This window comes from Passer montanus, unplaced genomic scaffold (assembly GCF_014805655.1).
Source record: "Passer montanus isolate IOZ18808 unplaced genomic scaffold, ASM1480565v1 scaffold8, whole genome shotgun sequence".
Taxonomy (NCBI): Eukaryota; Metazoa; Chordata; class Aves; order Passeriformes; family Passeridae; genus Passer; species Passer montanus.
In genome coordinates this window covers 208,339-222,214 of record NW_024373256.1, presented here as the reverse complement: position 1 = coordinate 222,214, position 13,876 = coordinate 208,339, and the positions used below count along the sequence as shown (strand labels likewise).

The following is a 13,876-nucleotide window of genomic DNA, read 5'->3' as shown; positions in this document are numbered from 1 at the left end:
CTCAGTCTGCCAGGATGGGAAGTGGGAAGCAGGTGGGAAGCGTTGCCTGGCCAGCCTGGGTGTGCTGTCCCAGGCACACAGCTTGTTCTCCAGCAGCCTTGGCCTCAGACCCAGCCCTGCCTCACTGGCCAGCACAGCCCTGTACAGAGGGTCAGCCTCCCCAGTTTGACAGACCCCAGGTCTGTTTCCAGCAGAGGAGTTATCTGATTCTTTTCCTCAGCCAGGAAGTTTGGTTGGGCAGTGCTTGTTCTCCACAGCCACACACAGCACCATCCTCTGCGTGCTGGCAATGCCTGGGACACTGTCGAGCCAGAGATGGGGACAGGCCTGGGACACAGTTGGAGGGGGCAAGAGGGGGAGTTGCTCCTCATGGTGGTTCAGCTTCTGAACCCCAGCACAGACCACGAACAGGCCAGGAAATGAGAGCAAAAGAAGAGGTGAAAGAAGAAGGAGAAGGGGATACTGTGAGGAACTGCCAGCCCCAGCCCCTGCTTACTCCCAAATAGGCTGTTTATGGGCAATCTTGGATTGCTTTTCAGAAGCAAATAACAGCTTTTTAGTCACCTGCCAGCAGGTGTATGTACTTTAAAGCTTTTCCACATCAGAACAGAATTGCCATGTATAGTGTGCTGAGTGGTTAGCACCAGCAGGTTAGAAGAGTGCCAGGAGTGCCTCACTCCAGGCTGGCCCCACATCGCAGTGCTTGCCATCCACGTGCCCACAGGGGCTGTGTTTGGGGCATCCAGGTGTCTGCCCCAGACAAGAGCAGATTCTCTATCGCTGCCTTGCAGCCTCCTCAATAGCCATTTTCCCAAGCCTCTCTGACTGTTACAAACGCTATATAGAGCCACAAAGCTGAGCAGCAACCAGCTTGTGCCTCTGCAGCAGGGGAGAACCCTTGGCTCAGCGAGGATCATAACGAACCCCAGAGCCTCAGGCAGGCCCAGGCAGCCTGTCTGCCTCACCAGCCTCAGCGCTGTCCTGATCTGCCTCCTCCTCACCCTAGAAACCTGCAACCAGCACCACACCGGGGCTCAGTCCTCCCACCGCATTTAGCTGCTGCCATAGCTATCATGCAAGAGCAACAGGGCTTCCTCTCTCCATGCAGCCAGGGGTTCAGATTTCATAAAAAAATTCATTATACCATTGTTTAACACCACATGCCAATCCCTTCCAGATGACTTAATTTGTTAATCACACTTTTAATGGTGGAGACGGTTAGCGCCCATGAGGGAGAGGTTAATATTAGTGCCATTTAACTGTCGAAAGCTTTTCATGTCGTAAAGCAGGCGCACGGTCGAACAATAAACCCACAGTGTAATTGGCGGGTAACAGGCCCCCCGGCGCTCATCGCTCCTGCCTGACAGCCGTGTGCCAGGCCAGGATGGCCAGCGCTGAGAGGGCACTGCCACAGCCCCCGGCCCACAGCCCCCGGCCCCGAGCCCCCGGCCCACAGCCCCCAGCCCAGAGCCCCCAGCCCAGGTCCCCCAGCCCCGGGCAGAGCGGGCGGGTCCCGGTGCCACCGGCAGGAGCCGCGGGTGAGGACGGTGGGGTGGCGGGGCCACAGCCCCTGGCCCAGAGCCCCCGGCCCGCTCGGTCAGCGGGGTGACCACAGAGTGACTGGGGGGCAATCACCGCCTCCGGGCTGGGTTGCTGCCAGTGGCAGGGATGTGCGAGTGGGTGCATGGCATGAGAGAGCACTCAGCAAGTACGTGGGCTGTTCCTGACTGTATTTTTCTTACAGTCAATCTTTCACAGATTTATGCTGGAGAAATGGGAACATTAAATATCCCCTTGCTGTAATTCAGCATGCCGCAAGAGATACAGATTTAAATATTTAGTAGCACATAACTGGCTAAAAGCCTCGGCAACATTTTAAAAAATCACTTTTTAATAAAACTGGACTGAAATATTCCCCACAGTTAGAATTTATGGTTTGTAATCGGTGTTCTTGTGATAAATAGGAGTGAATATATATTTATGAACAACAAATGTTAATGAAGAAATAATATGGGAGCCCACCTTCAGGCTGCTGTGTAGCTGCTAGTGCTCTGCAGCATTCCCCGAGGAATGCTGACATTGAGCAAACAAAAAGGCCAGATCAACAGTGCTGTTAGACTGAAAAATCCAAGCGGGAAGGAGCATGGCCTGGGCACAGAGGCCAGTTCAGAGGCGCTGCACTCAGCGAGAGCCTCTGCACACGACTGCAAAGGCACGAGTGAGCTGAACTCGCTCCTGCCTGCGGATCACAGACACCGCGTGTCTGCATCGCAGCCGGCAGCGCTCCAGCACGACTGATTGCTATCGGGTGAGCCATTCATCTGCATGTGTTTCCCCGTGATAATAAACCTGGAGGCAAAGCCCACAGTACTGCTTCTCTCTTCTGTCCGATGGCAGGAAGAGATTTATCTCGGGGTGGTGATCTCGATTACTGCCTGGGCGCAGCTCAGGCAGGAGCAGCATGCTGATTTCTCTGCACTTCACACCCAGTAGCAGCAGTCTGGGTTTTAATACTGGCCATCTTCTGCACCAAAACGTCGAATTAACACAAGCCAGACTGAGGAATGCCAGAGAGTGTGGAGGATCTCTCCTCTCACATAGCAGCATCTGCACCTGTGGGGGCTGTGCACGCCAGCCTGGACTGAGTGGAAGGAGGCACTGGGCTGCCCAAGGTTTGTGGAGGACCTGCATGGACTGTGCAGGCAGAAAAGCAGTTCAAACACCATCCCAGGGGACCAGCTTCAGGGAGTGAGATCCACAGCAGGAGCTCTTGGAGCAGCCGTCACATCTCTCTGCCCCACGGGGAGGCTGGCACTCGCCCCCACACTAGCAGCACTGAAGAGCTACAGCAGCCAAAGGAAACATTTCCAACATTAAATAAAACAGACATGTTTATTGTACAATAGAAGCTCTGTGATCTTGGAACACAATTTGCATAAACAGACAATTTGGCTATAAACAATTTCAACATTAACTAGTATTTACATATAGAACAACTCACTCGAAGTACAATTAAAGTCCTTGATGGATTATAAAATGTCAACATATTTAAAAGGCTACAATACATGCTTGGTTTATGTCTCCTTGGTCAGACATAAAACTGGAGTTTGTTTACATTTTCTCGGCCAGAGCCCAGAGCACAAGGGGCTTCTGGCTTCCTGCATCAGGACGTGCAGAGATCAATTGGCTGGTTATTCCTCCACATGGGGAATAATCTCTGTTTTATCTAAGAACATATTTAAAATAGGGAGGCTATGGTTCACCTCATCACCCCACTCACTCCATACCTTAAAAGAATCTGCAGGGCCACTGTTTTCCATATTGCCCAAACAGAGGCTGGTAGGATGGCATTCATTCAAGACTGAGATATTGCAGCAGAAGACAAGACCTGGATCTCACCACAGGCTGCCTGAAAGCAGAAGAATCCCAAATCAGCAGCAGCCTTTTCCAGTTTGGGCCAGAACCTCTAGCTGTCCAAAGCATCAGACTCCTCAGCATTTACCAGAACAATGCCAAAACCCACTTCTCCCCACTCCCCACAGAGTCTCCTGCTCACAGGCTTGCTACTTCACCCCACCAAAAAGCTAAGTACCTAACACAAATGGGAACATCTCCAGTATCAGCAGAAAGTCCTCCCCACCTCAAAGAGGCTGCCTCACTACTGTGAGACGTGGGAGATACATGTCCAACCACCCTTGGAGAAGAGGTACAGCACAGCTCAGTCACCCACATCCTGAAAGATGCTCTTTCCTCCCTCCAGGAGGAGGGTGCAGGCAGGAGCTTTGCTGGCACGGCAGACCCGCAGAGCTCAGCTCACCAGGCAGGAGCTTTGCAGCACATGGCAGCCAAGCAAGGTGGTGAGAACCAGGCTGCACACTTCTGTCTGGTTGAGCTTCACACCCTCAGAGCTTGGCTGTCAGAACCAGCACACAAGTCACCCAGCCAAGACTGTCCCAACTGCCAGGAGTGACGCATCTCTGAAAATCTCACCAGACACTTGGTAACTTTACCCTCAAGTTCTCCGCCTCTGACTGCACACTGAGGTTACCTGAGAGAAAGAGGAGGCTGGAGTTTCTTCCCAAACCACACCAGCCAAACACACCAACTACTGCTGAAATAATAAGCAAGAGCAATTGTCCTGTCTGATCATTCTGAGAACATTTTGAAAGCTGCTCACAGCATTTCTTCTCTTCAAGGTCAGATTCTTCAGGGACTGAACAATTCTGCATTCATCCTAAAAACACAGAGCTTATTTATAAACTGCCTAATATGTTTTAAAGGGCAGACACTCCACATTTTACTTTTTATTGCCACTTATCTTCCATCTCTGCTGTAGTTTTTTATCCTCTGCTATGCCAAGGCACATCTCCGCAGCCCTGCTGGTGTGTGGCTGCCACGGTGGAACACTGTGAACTCAGTTAAGTGCAGCCCTTGTAATCTGTCAGAGCTCATGGAGGGGATCCGGATGCTTCCCCAAATACCACTGAGCTTATAAAGCAAAGCAAAAACCCATAAGCAGTCATTGACTGTGTAGCTCAAGGAAAGACTGAGAGCTATACTCACAAAACCCACAACATCAGCCTGGGAAAGTGGTGGAGGAGCAGCTCCAAAAGCGAACAGGCTTTGCTCCTGGCAGAGCAGCACCCTTGCTGGGATTCTGTTCCATCCACAAGGAGCCATTTGCCACCCTATACTCTTTTATTCATTCCTTCCAGGCTGCAGCAACTGTCCAACTCTGTGCCAGCCTGTGGGACAGGCTGCACGTGAGTCCAGGCTCTGCCAGCACACTGAGAACCTCTGCACCCTGCTCCGGGGGCACAGACAGCATGGGCAGCTGGTGCAGAACCTCTGGGACATGGCTGCAGCTGGAGAGAGCAGAGGTGCTGCCCAGGCAGCCTGTGTGGGGCTACCCACTCCTCTCCTACTTCCCAGCCCCTCTGCTGGGCAATGCTGCCCCTCTGCCCACAGACCCTGCCAGCTGCTGGCACCACCAGCCCCACTTAGCACAGCAGCAGAACAAAGAGCTCCTTCTACTCCACCAGGTTCAACAGCTGTGTATTAATTTGGCTTGTGGAGGGTTCTTATCCCTCTTTAACCTGTCCCTCAACGCCACAAGTACCCAGGAGGGCCTTCCTGTGCTGACTCCTCAGCTAAACCCTCCTTCTCTCGCTGTGGTAGAGCCCTTTTTTCACGCTGCTGCTGCTGCTGCTACTGCCCAGCAAGTCACAAGCATTATTTATTGCAACACAGCTTACGGATGCTCTCTTTTCTATTTGTCTGCATTAAATAATTATTTAAGCTATATTAGGTATTTATCAAAAAAACTGTCAGCATTTGAAGTTTCCTTATTATAGTTGGAGATAGAAGAGGGCAATTCGTATGGATCCTAGCCCTTGCATGGAAAGGACTTTCTGCAGGCTGAAATTATGACATGACCATGTTTTCTGAGATACTAGAACTTAACCTCAGAATCTGGGGAGATGGGAGAAAGGAGTGAGGGGAAGCAAGCTCTCCGGGTGCCTGACACAGCAGGAGGCTCCCAGTTGTGCTTCTCCTGGAAGCTCAGGGGCAGCAGCTGATGGTGGGGCAGTTGCAGACAAACCAACACGACTGTCACCTCTGCTCAGGGCACCCACTGAGACTCTGCAGTGCTCCCCTCGCTCCTCCTTCCTGAGCAGGAGAGGGACTGTGCCTGGCTCAGGCACTGATGGGGGACTGACCCCTGCCCTCCTGTCCCTCCTGAGATCTCAGAGGCCTCTATGAAAGTGCTGCAGCAGCCAACACAAAGCTCACTGGAAGCTGAGTGCTTCCTCTCAGGATCCTGTCCACAGCCCCTGCACAGCACATTTGGACTGGGTCTACATCATGGGATGATCAGTACAGAGATGGAAACCCACACAGTTTTCAATTCCTGAAAGAAAATACATTTTTTTCCTTTATAGATTCTTGATAATCAACCTACTCAATGCTTTTTATTTGCATTGATCACATTTTATAGTATGATTAAATTTGTATGGAAGCAAACCAATTAGTTTTGTTTTACACTTATTGAATCCACTTTATGGTCAGACAAATTAACTCAGTTAGTTAGTTTGATTTATCTAGCAGCATAAAGCTTGACAACCTGGGCTCTCAGAGAAACAGTTTAAATTTGTTTTGTTTTGTTATTTTTCCTTCTTGGGAAAAACCATTAAACCTGGAGGCAGGTATGAAGAAGCAGCAAACACCCATCACAGACTGGCCCTTCCCAGCAATTTCAAAACTCAACCTGACTGCCCACTGCCAAAGTGTCTGTTGAAAGGCACCACCATATTCTGCCCAGAGAGTGAGTGCCAGCACAGTGACCCTCTCCTGAGGAGTGAGTGCCAGGCTGTTTTAAGAAGGTCACTTTACCCCCTGTTAGGGAACTGCATGTAGGCACAGGACTAATGGGTACAGTGGGTGTCCAAGATGCTCCCCCAGGGAGCAACTGGAAATGCTGAGCCAAGAGGGTGTACCCAGGCAAAATTACCTCTGGGAGAGCTAGAGGAGATCTCAGAAAAGCGAGCAGCCTGGACAGCCTATACAGCCCTGCAGGGAAACCTGCTAATAGATGCCCCTTCCCTTCAGTCTCCACCTGGGCTCTGCCTGTCCTGAGGACAGGAGCTCCCACTGCTGTGGCAGGCAGTGGATGGGATGGCCCCAGTCAGAAGTGTGCCTCAGGGGGCAGGCCTTGCTGTACCCCCCACAGGTCTCAGAGCATCGTTCTTGCCAGCGCTGTGTCACTACAGAGACGTGTGTCAGGATGGGGCACAGGCCACAGCTGATGGCTGCCCTTTAGAAGTGGCCTGCTCCAAGGCTGGCCCCTCTCTCTCTATCACTTGGGCAGGGCACACAGTTTGGAAGAAATGATTGCCAGTGCTGGGGATGTGTTCCTCTGCACTAGAACAGAGCTCTTGCAGCTCAGCACCAGAGATAGGTCTCTGAGCTTGGTCTTCCTCCTGTGTAAGCATTCCTTAGCCTGGGGCTCAGCAACCCTCTCATGGATAGCAGGGCCCATCAGAAAACAAGTTTTTTACTGGCAGAGTGCAACTGTCATTGATAGAGGGACAAATGGGCCAAGGATGTTTCCTGGCACCTGGGCAGCTCTGAAGCCCAACCTCATTTGTATTCAGCAGTTACAAGAAAAAGAATTTGTTCCCAGTTCGTAAATGAGATTTAGTTAATAAATTGGCACATGTGATCAAGCTGCCAGTCATTCCCATGCAATGCAATAAATGAAGAGATGGAAGCTTATTATTTTACGAGAAGAAGCTGTTTTGTTACAGGATGAGGTGCAGGAGAAATGTTATTTTTTGGCAGGCAGTGGCCACATTTGATGATCATTCATTTCATGGATCTTCACACGGCAGTCAGAATACTGCCAAGTCTGCTGAACTGTGCAGGGGAGCCCCTTCCTGACAGCTCCATCACCACCAGACTCCTCAGGTATGGGGGGCTTCTGTCACTGATGCAAGCCCCAATATAACATCTACAGAAGAAGCCACATCAGGTTACCCTGTATAGCTGCTAGATAGGAAAACCTGTTATGTTAGAATGGAAAACTGCTGGAGAAAGAAGGAAATCTGGAAATCCATTATCAGGCCTATCATATGGGGCCCCATTCCTTTGGTCCTTATTGATCCTGTAACATAAAATTCAAAAGTAGCATCTATTACCAGATAAACCACTAGTTAGTCTCTAAAATATCAAGCCTAAATATGATACTGAGAGACTGAGACAGCAACGGACTTCTAAGGTGGGGAACAGAACTGTAGTTTGGAGGACTGCATCCAAGAGAGAGGAGCATCCCAGCACTCCTCTGAAGTGGGTACAACTTTGCAGGGTCCTTAGAGGACACAGTTGCTCCTCTCCCTTACAAATGGTCTCCTTGAGAGGCTTCATGTGCACCGATTCCACAACTGCCATTTGGCCAAGGCATGAAGCACTATGAAAGTCAAGCCTTGGACTGGGAGCAGCACACCATCTGTTCAGGCCTGAAAGACAGGAAATCACTATCACAACTACAATCGAATCATGATCAGCTTCCTGGCAGCCGACAAGAACACACGCTGTCTGGTGAAGAGCAAAAATGCCTATCAGCTGAGCCCTGCAAGAGAGAAATGAAGTGTCTGATGGACTGAGGGAGAAGTACAGAAGTGGGTAGCTAAAACAAGGTTAATGAAAGAGGAGAGTGATGTGGTCCAGTGATAACCAGGGAGCATCTGCACAAGGTTCCTCTACTTGCACCTGTACACCTGTACTTTGTACCTCTAAGTTGAACCTTGTTGTTTTGCCCTTGAAGAGTTTTCTCCCAGACCCTATCTCAACTCATAAACCCGTCCTTAATTTTTTTCTCTATGCTGTCCACCTGTGGACACCTGGAAGATAAAAAAGGTGAAAAACTTAACAGAGCCATTATCTGCAGTAATGGTGTAACAGCTATTCCTTGAGCAGCACAAATCACAGTCCTGCCTGTGCTCAGCTGTGCACAGGAAATGTAGAATTTGCCCATCATTGTTGTTTCCTTATTGATGACATCTGGGATCTGTAACAGACATAGATTGTCCTGAAATGTCTCCTCCACTTTTCATTTCAAGCTTGCAGTTTGAATCAAAGGACTTGCTTAAAGGTATTTCGAGGATTTTTTTTTTTTTTTGCATTTTTGCTGTGTATGTAAGAAGTTTTAATTGTTTCCAAAAGAGCTTAGTTTCAGACACCTTCAGCATTCAAGGTAGTGCAGCAACACAGGTGCCACAAAACACATGGTGTCACACCTACAGCCTTCCACAAGTAAACACGAATCCTGCGTGCTGATCTGGGCCAAGACACAGTCAATACACCCAGTACTTAGGGAAACAGAAGGCATGTTGCATTTGAGTAAGATGAATGGCTCACTCCAGGATCACTAAACACCCTCATGGATCACAGAAAAAGGGAAAGAGTACCAGGGAGGACAGGAAGGAAAAGTCCCTCTTTCCCCAGCCCCACAGCCCATTAGAGCTGCCACTTAGGGAGAATCTGACACTCAGGACAATGCTGACCACCCTGTCACTTGCTCACAGACACAGATCCATAAGCCAGGGGTAGCTGGGTGCAGGCCAGGCTGGCTGCAGGGACAGGGATGAGCTCGGTGTCTGTGCCATGCAGGTTTGGAGGCTGGGGGCAGGGCAGTCTGGTCCTCTCTCCTGGGGGCAGATGGAAGCAGAGCCCAGGCCAGGAGGGTCTCTGCAGAGACAGTGATGGAGATGCAACGGCCCTGTTTCCATGTCAGATGGAGGGAATGACAGCACCTCCCAGAAAAACAGAGCATCTTCCTTCAAGAGCTGTAGCTACAAAATCACTTCTCTGTGGTTGAAGTGATTCAGGATGTGCATCTCAAATGGTGAAGGGCTGCAGCAGGAGCAGCTCAAAGCCCTGACCCAGAGGAGGCTCCTGCAGGCACGATGCTGTCAGAGGAGGCAGTGCAGAGTCTGGGGAACGGTGCATCCCCCCACTTCGGGAGACCCTCCTCCAGGGCAGAGAACACACGTCACTGAAGAAACTGAACTGGAAGTTTTCAGGCTGCTATGATACATCCAATTTTGCTTTTTAACAATTGCTTTTCTTTTTCTCCTGTCTTTGGTCTTTCATTTCTTTCTGGAACAATAACGAGAGCAGATAGGCATTCTTTAATCTGCTCCCAGGGAAAGGTGGAATGTGGATTGCTTGCTGTGCCTCTTTTGGTCAAGCAATTTTATCCTGAGTTGCTATGGGGAAAGGTCTTGGCTCTTCAGGCACCAGCTTTTGTCTTTTCGTGAGCTGAAGGATTTTTCCCAAAGTGAGTACCGAAATGCTTCAATGATCTTTAAAAAAACATTGTGCAGATTTTTTGAGATTTCAGGCTGCAGTAAAAGCAAAATTTAACATGCCGAATGTCTTTTTTTTAAGGAGTTAAGCAAAAGGCTACTGGAGCTGTCAGAGTTTAAGCTTCAACCTTTATGTTTACAAAGCAAAAAGGGCAATTAGATGTGGAAAAATAAATTTTTCCAGGACTCTGTCAGCAGCTGTGGTTTGTAGTCAGACTTCTGAATGACAGGCTAGTTTCGTGCTGCAGGCAGAGAGTCAGTGTAGAGCAGCCCTGACATTTCTTTGATGCTAAGCAGTGTACCCTAATAAAGATGTGCTTTGAAGTCACTCCCTCTTGCCTGGCATGCAGGCATTAGAGAGCATTCCCAGGGCAGCAGGACTGGGACTGGCTGCATGCTCCAGGCCTCCCATGCCTGGCACTCTGCTTCCCTCCTTGCTTCAGACTTCCCCCACACCTCCATCCACTGAACTTGAGGAAGAAAGTTTTGGAATAAATGAAAGATATAGCTAATAGGCAAGTTCTGTGCTTTCACCTCCCAGCTATCTCACAAAGCCTGTTTTCACCAAGGAGTTGAGGACAGAAAACCTCACGGTCCTGTAAGCAGAGTCCATGAGTGAGCACAGCCCAGCCTGAGGCAAGGACAGGTGCCCAAACTTGCAACCAGTCACAGTCCTCCAAGCACCTGGAGCAGCTGAAGGCAGACCTGCTTTCCCAGCAGAAGGAGCGCGCTCCTCTTGGCTCTTTCCTGTGCACCCTGCCACTCAGTTTTGAGCCTGTGGCCAGGCCAGCAGAGCTCCCTGTGAAGGGAGGGCATGGACTGCAGACAGCAGTTCCCAGTGCCAGCTGTGGTCCTGGCTGCCATTCAGGGAAGGACTGCACTTTCTTCCCATTCCCTTTCTATCAGCCTCCTGTTCTTCATGCATTTCTTCTCTCTGCAAAGACCAAAGTGCAAAAAGAGAGATGTACAGAAGTGGGGGAAGGCACTGGGAAGCCCATCTCCAAGTGTGAAGTGAGAGCAGATGGCAGAGGCACTGCTCTGTGGCAATGAAAAACGTGTCAAAGCAGTCATTACAGCAGCCTGCCCGACTGCCTTGGCTCCCAGCTGCCAGCACTCCTTGGACTTGGATCTCCCAGGGACACAGCACTTTCTTGAGCCTCCTCCCACAAGGCTGCAGACACAGGCACTGGAGCAGCTCCTCAACCCCTCAGGAAGGATGCAGCAGAGCAGGGTCAGACCCCGGACCTACAGCGCAAATTTGCTCAGCACTGCCTGGGCATGAACTGCTCCTCACACGCTCAGCAAAGTAACACTGTTCCCTCTGCCTTTTGCTACCCAGGGTGGCTCATGCCAAGCAGGCTTTTGGCACAGCTGGCACACAGCCTCCAGCCTGGGCACAAGGCTGGGAGGGAGCAGGGCCACAGCAGCAGCAGCACACAGCTGCCAGTGGACAGAAGACCATGGTCCTACCTCAGCACTGGAGCAGGGCATCCCAGAGTGAAAACTTAATTAATTATAACACTAAGCACTGCTTTGATGCCTTTACATTTACAAAGCACTGGGTAAACACTAACTAATTCATCTACTCTACTTAGCAATTATATAGTTCTTTATATTTTCCAGGTCCTGTGCAAACATTAGCTAATTAATCCACTCAATTATTTCCATGTTTTGTATTCCAGAGCACTGCACACTGGCAGCATGAAGAGGAAGCCTTAGCAGGGGTAGTGTAGCAAGCACACTCAGCTTTTAGGTGCCTGACACATTTTGGGGAGATGTATTGAGAAGGTGACAGCAGTCCAGGACAGTCCTTCCACCACAGCATGCCAACAAAAGTAGACAAGTCAAAACTAAAGAAATGTGAAGCATTTTCCATCAGAAAGATCCTAAAAGAACTGAGTCTGCCAATCACACCCTCTCCAAACAAGGATTAATGTGCACCCCCTCATGCAGAGCCACAGCTCTTGGTTTATTGCATTTTAACATTGTCAACAATGGTTGCTGCGGTACTTGCTGTGCTCTGCTGACCTCCACTGTTTGGGATGGCATGTGAATTGATTGCAGTTGAAAGATTCTTACTGGAATAAAATGAGCTTTTCAATTATTGCTATCCAAATAAATCCCTGTGTTCCAGTGATCTCCACCAGGAAGCACTTCCAAAACCCAATGACATGGGGTTTCATGACAACAGGTATCTCCAGCTCACAAAATAAAGGTAACTGTGTTGTCATCACTGTTGAGGTACAGGACAGGGGAGGTCAGGTGATGCTCTTTACGACACAGGGAAGGCAGGCTGTGGGGGTAGTGTAGGGCTTAGTGGTGTGTCTGATGAATAAATGATAAACTCTCTATCAAAGCAAGCTGCGGTCATTTTTTATACCTTTTGTCAAACACAGTGCAGGAGATATGCAGGAAGTATTAACAGGATGATGAACAGGTGAACTAGATGAACCAGCCTTTCCTTGGATGTCTTACAGTAACCGAGGAGCTAGTTGCTTCTTTACTGTGCTTCTCTATAGCACTGCCACAAAGGCACGTATGCAAAATCATAAAAGAATATAATTTGGCCAGAAGAAAACATTTTTTTTCTCTGAAGAAAGGGGTGTCTAATACAAATGAACTCCAAATATCCAGAATTATCCTGAAGAGGCACATTTGCTTCTGGTGAAACATGTCCTGTACTGCAACAGAGGCACTTTTTTATTTCTTTCATTAGTTGTGGAGAGTACACACACACTCTGAATATACACACCAACAGAGCATTGCAGTGGCAATATGTACAATCAAACAGCATCCTCAGGGGGAAAGGAAAATAGTGAGGTTCCCTTTTTAAAGATGTCCTTGGTGTACTCACTGGGAAGTGATCTGAGATCAGAACTCTGCTGCTGGTCTTCCTGAAAGGGATTTCCTTGTTCTTTGTGCATGATGGAGAAAAGCAAGTGCAATATTTTGTGGGTGGTGCCATAAAATTGATTGATAATACTTAAAACGAGGCATCGTGCTGTGACAAAGTGAATGGTAACAACTTGCCACCAGTCTGGTAGTGAAGATGTTGGTGCATGTTCCCCTGGCTATGAGAAGTTTCCAGGAGAATAAAGAAGAGCATCTGTCATGATAGAAGAGACAATGTTTGGACAGCAATTTGCAAAAGTTTCATGTTCCTAAAGTAGATTTCTTTGCTTAGAAGTAACCAGCACTTTTCAGAGGTCAATTTCTCTTTAGCTAGTATATCTAAGAAAAACCTTCTAAACACACCATCACATAACTCATACAACACACACATCCCTCATGTGTGGTGCTGTGCTTCCAGGACATTACATCCTCTGAACAGAGGTGCTGTATCTTCTCCCATGTCGTCTTTTATACTTGATCTTGCTCAAGTCAGCCAAAGCACATTTATCTTGCACCAGTTTTGATGATTCTCCCCCCCACATTCTGCCTGCAATGTCTTTTGGAAAGGGAAATGATCAAGGACTCGGTATGCAGATCAGGAGTGGAAGAGCCATTGGCATGAAGGTGAGATGCACCAAATATTGTTTCTTATCACATTTTCTGTGAATTCTTACACAATGTTTCATATTTTGACTACAGGTGTGTATACTGACCAGTTTTCTCAGCTTGACTGCAATAATGCTGCTCTCAATTCAGAATCTGTATGGTACACTGATGATTCAGGTTGATCGTTCCAGTGTGCCTTGTCCTGCATTTGTCAGTGGTGGCTAACACTTCATTTCACTTTGCTCTCAGCTGACACTTCCATGAGGAGAATGGCACACAAACTCCCCGTTGAAGTCTCTACTGCACATGTTTATCCACTACTGGAGGAAGTGGCTTTCTTGAGGTGATCCTCACCAATCATCACCTCTCAGACAGACACTCCAAGAGATGGATACTCAGCAAAGGAAGTAGAGTATGTGTCTTGCAATTCAAATGTGATCCCATTTTCAGATGGTCTGCACCAGCCTGGATCACTGAATCACTTTCTCCTGTGTTTCAGATTGTTCTGCTGT

The 13,876-nt window shown here is 48.8% G+C and overlaps 1 long non-coding RNA gene across 2 annotated transcripts in view; it reads right to left on the bottom strand.

Annotated features, from left to right (window-relative positions):
* Positions 1-1,930: 1,930 nt before the first annotated feature.
* The window catches only part of LOC120513210, a 51,204-nt gene continuing 39,258 nt past the window's right edge, over positions 1,931-13,876 (bottom strand). Inside the window, exons 3-4 of one of the 2 annotated variants that reach the window (XR_005630215.1) lie at positions 3,288-3,409; positions 1,931-2,843 (exon numbers count right to left, since the gene is read on the bottom strand). This is a non-coding gene — a long non-coding RNA (uncharacterized LOC120513210). Of the gene's footprint in view, positions 2,844-2,931; positions 3,410-13,876 lie in introns of those variants that run through there. The other variant, XR_005630214.1, reaches the window with a different exon arrangement.